Raw genomic sequence first — 4875 nt, 5'->3', positions numbered from 1 at the left:
TCCCCCAGCCCCTCTCACATTCTCTCCCCACCCCTCTCTCTCTCTCTCTCTCTCTCTCCTCTCTCTCCCTCTCCCTCTCCCTCTCCCCACCCCTCTCTCTCTCTCTCTCTCTCTCTCTCTCTCTCCCCACCCCTCTCTCTCTCCCCACCCCTCTCTCTCTCCCCACCTCTCCCTCTCTCCCCACCTCTCTCTCTCTCTCCCCACCCCTCTCTCTCTCTCTACCCCTCTCCTCCCCACCCCTCTCTCTCTCTACCCCTCTCTCCCCCACCTCTCTCTCTCTCTCTCTCCCCACCCCACTCTCTCTCTCTCTCTCTCTCTCTCTCCCCACCCCTCTCTCTCTCTCTCTCTCTCTCTCTCTCTCTCCCACTCTCTCTCTCTCCCCACTCTCTCTCTCTCCCCACTCTCTCTCTCCCCACTCTCTCTCTCTCTCTCTCTCCCCACTCTCTCTCTCTCCCCACTCTCTCTCTCTCCCTCTCTCCACCCCTCCCGCTCTCTCTCTCTCTCTCCACCCCTCCCTCTCTCCCCACCTCCACCCCTCCCTCTCTCCCCACCTCCACCCCTCCCTCTCTCCCCACCTCTCTCTCTCTCTCTCCCCTCACCCCTCTCTCCCCACCTCTCTCTCTCTCCCCTCACCCCTCTCTCCCCCCCAGCCCCTCTCACACTCTCTCCCCCCCAGCCCCTCTCACACTCTCTCCCCCCCAGCCCCTCTCACACTCTCTCCCCCCCAGCCCCTCTCACACTCTCTCCCCCCCAGCCCCTCTCACACTCTCTCCCCCCCAGCCCCTCTCACACTCTCTCCCCCCCAGCCCCTCTCACACTCTCTCCCCCCCAGCCCCTCTCACACTCTCTCCCCCCCAGCCCCTCTCACACTCTCTCCCCCCCAGCCCCTCTCACACTCTCTCCCCCCCAGCCCCTCTCACACTCTCTCCCCCCCAGCCCCTCTCACACTCTCTCCCCCCCAGCCCCTCTCACACTCTCTCCCCCCCAGCCCCTCTCACACTCTCTCCCCCCCAGCCCCTCTCACACTCTCCCCCCCCCAGCCCCTCTCACACTCTCTCTCCCCCAGCCCCTCTCACTCCCCCCCCCAGCCCCTCTCACACTCTCTCTCCCCCAGCCCCTCTCACTCTCTCCCCCAGCCCCTCTCACACTCTCTCCCCCCCAGCCCCTCTCACACTCTCTCCCCCCCAGCCCCTCTCACACTCTCTCCCCCCCCCAGCCCCTCTCACACTCTCTCCCCCCCAGCCCCTCTCACACTCTCTCCCCCCCAGCCCCTCTCACACTCTCTCCCCCCCCCCAGCCCCTCTCACACTCTCTCCCCCAGCCCCTCTCACACTCTCCCCCCCAGCCCCTCTCACACTCTCCCCCCCCCAGCCCCTCTCACACTCTCCCCCCCCCAGCCCCTCTCACACTCTTCCCCCCCAGCCCCTCTCACACTCTCTCCCCCCCCAGCCCCTCTCACACTCTCTCCCCCCCAGCCCCTCTCACACTCTCTCCCCCCAGCCCCTCTCACACTCTCTCCCCCCCCCAGCCCCTCTCACACTCTCTCCCCCCAGCCCCTCTCACACTCTCTCCCCCCCCAGCCCCTCTCACACTCTCTCTCCCCCAGCCCCTCTCACACTCTCTCCCCCCCCCAGCCCCTCTCACACACTCTCCCCCCCAGCCCCTCTCACACTCTCTCCCCCCAGCCCCTCTCACACTCTCTCCCCCCCAGCCCCTCTCACACTCTCTCCCCCCCAGCCCCTCTCACTCTCTCTCCCCCAGCCCCTCTCACACTCTCTCCCCCAGCCCCTCTCACACTCTCTCCCCCCCAGCCCCTCTCACACTCTCCTCCCCCCAGCCCCTCTCACACTCTCTCCCCCCCAGCCCCTCTCACACTCTCTCCCCCCCAGCCCCTCTCACACTCTCTCCCCCCCAGCCCCTCTCACACTCTCTCTCTCCCCCAGCCCCTCTCACACTCTCTCTCCCCAGCCCCTCTCACACTCTCTCCCCCCCCAGCCCCTCTCACACTCTCTCTCCCCCAGCCCCTCTCACACTCTCTCCCCCCCCCAGCCCCTCTCACACTCTCTCCCCCCCAGCCCCTCTCACACTCTCTCCCCCCAGCCCCTCTCACACTCTCTCTCTCCCCCAGCCCCTCTCACACTCTCTCCCCCCCAGCCCCTCTCACACTCTCTCTCCCAGCCCCTCTCACACTCTCTCCCCCCCAGCCCCTCTCACACTCTCTCCCCCCCCAGCCCCTCTCACACTCTCTCTCCCCCAGCCCCTCTCACACACTCTCTCCCCCAGCCCCTCTCACACACTCTCTCCCCCCAGCCCCTCTCACACTCTCTCCCCCCCAGCCCCTCTCACACTCTCTCCCCCCCCAGCCCCTCTCACACTCTCTCCCCCCCAGCCCCTCTCACACTCTCTCTCTCCCCCAGCCCCTCTCACACTCTCTCCCCCCAGCCCCTCTCACACTCTCTCTCCCCAGCCCCTCTCACACTCTCTCCCCCCCAGCCCCTCTCACACTCTCTCCCCCCCAGCCCCTCTCACACTCTCTCTCCCCCAGCCCCTCTCACACACTCTCTCCCCCAGCCCCTCTCACACTCTCTCTCCCCCCAGCCCCTCTCACACTCTCTCCCCCCCAGCCCCTCTCACACTCTCTCTCCCCCAGCCCCTCTCACACTCTCTCCCCCAGCCCCCTCTCACACTCTCCCCCCCAGCCCCTCTCACACTCTCTCCCCCCCAGCCCCTCTCACACTCTCTCCCCCCCAGCCCTCTCACACACTCTCCCCCCAGCCCCTCTCACACACTCTCTCCCCCAGCCCCTCTCACACACTCTCTCCCCCAGCCCCTCTCACACTCTCTCCCCCCCAGCCCCTCTCACACACTCTCCCCCCCAGCCCCTCTCACACTCTCTCCCCCCCAGCCCCTCTCACACACTCTCCCCCCAGCCCCTCTCACACACTCTCTCCCCCAGCCCCTCTCACACTCTCTCTCCCCCAGCCCCTCTCACACTCTCTCCCCCCAGCCCCTCTCACACTCTCTCCCCCCCCCCAGCCCCTCTCACACTCTCTCCCCCCAGCCCCTCTCACACTCTCTCCCCCCCCAGCCCCTCTCACACTCTCTCTCCCCAGCCCCTCTCACACTCTCTCCCCCCCCCAGCCCCTCTCACACACTCTCCCCCCCAGCCCCTCTCACACTCTCTCCCCCCCAGCCCCTCTCACACTCTCTCCCCCCCAGCCCCTCTCACACTCTCTCCCCCCCAGCCCCTCTCACACTCTCTCCCCCAGCCCCTCTCACACTCTCTCCCCCAGCCCCTCTCACACTCTCTCCCCCCCAGCCCCTCTCACACTCTCCTCCCCCAGCCCCTCTCACACTCTCTCCCCCCCCAGCCCCTCTCACACTCTCTCCCCCCCAGCCCCTCTCACACTCTCTCCCCCCCAGCCCCTCTCACACTCTCTCTCTCCCCCAGCCCCTCTCACACTCTCTCTCCCCCAGCCCCTCTCACACTCTCTCCCCCCCCCAGCCCCTCTCACACTCTCTCTCCCCCAGCCCCTCTCACACTCTCTCCCCCCCAGCCCCTCTCACACTCTCTCCCCCCCCAGCCCCTCTCACACTCTCTCCCCCCCAGCCCCTCTCACACTCTCTCTCTCCCCCAGCCCCTCTCACACTCTCTCCCCCCCAGCCCCTCTCACACTCTCTCTCCCAGCCCCTCTCACACTCTCTCCCCCCCCAGCCCCTCTCACACTCTCTCCCCCCCCAGCCCCTCTCACACTCTCTCTCCCCCAGCCCCTCTCACACACTCTCTCCCCCAGCCCCTCTCACACTCTCTCCCCCCCCAGCCCCTCTCACACTCTCTCCCCCCCCAGCCCCTCTCACACTCTCTCCCCCCCAGCCCCTCTCACACTCTCTCTCTCCCCCAGCCCCTCTCACACTCTCTCCCCCCCAGCCCCTCTCACACTCTCTCTCCCAGCCCCTCTCACACTCTCTCCCCCCAGCCCCTCTCACACTCTCTCTCCCAGCCCCTCTCACCACTCTCTCCCCCCCAGCCCCTCTCACACTCTCTCTCCCAGCCCCTCTCACACTCTCTCCCCCCCCAGCCCCTCTCACACTCTCTCTCCCCCAGCCCCTCTCACACACTCTCTCCCCCAGCCCCCTCTCACACTCTCTCTCCCCCCAGCCCCTCTCACACTCTCTCCCCCCCAGCCCCTCTCACACTCTCTCTCCCCCCCAGCCCCTCTCACACTCTCTCCCCCAGCCCCCTCTCACACTCTCCCCCCCAGCCCCTCTCACACTCTCTCTCCCCCAGCCCCTCTCACACACTCTCTCCCCCAGCCCCTCTCACACTCACCCTCTCTCCGCCGCTCGCGCCGCTCCCCGGACCCGGGTTTAAATTCTCTCCCGCCAATCCGAGCCGCCGCTTGGCGCCACGTGACCAGGGCCCGGCTCTACCCAGCAGGCAGCGCGCCCGCCCCCAGCATGCCCCGCGGGAGAAGCCCCGCCCCCAGTTACCAGGGAAACCGGGCCTACTCCCCACATCAGCCTGAGCCCGGGCCTAGTGGCCAGCAGAGACTTCCCATTGTCACTAACCTGCGCTGAAAGCTCTTGCTGCAAATGATGGTAGCAATGTGGGGCAGAACAGCTCCCAACTCTGGCCAGTGTATGTCAATGTATATACTGCAGCTCTAGGCGGGAGGTGACAGGCAGCTCAGTCGACAAGGTAGGCTTTATGGAGTCTTTTGGAGACGGGGAAGGAAGAAACAAGATGATTGGGGGGGTGGAGATTACATAATGGAAGTGGGCCCTCTTGTCTGTGTTTAAAATATGAACAATTATTCAAAAGTGGGGCCAATCCCTCAAAATGAGGGGTGACTTGAAGGTCTGATGGGGTCAGGG

Source organism: Pristiophorus japonicus, unplaced genomic scaffold (genome assembly GCF_044704955.1).
Source record: "Pristiophorus japonicus isolate sPriJap1 unplaced genomic scaffold, sPriJap1.hap1 HAP1_SCAFFOLD_563, whole genome shotgun sequence".
Classification (NCBI taxonomy): Eukaryota; Metazoa; Chordata; class Chondrichthyes; family Pristiophoridae; genus Pristiophorus; species Pristiophorus japonicus.
The sequence above is the reverse complement of the archived record's forward strand: the minus strand, read 5'-3'. Positions refer to the sequence as shown.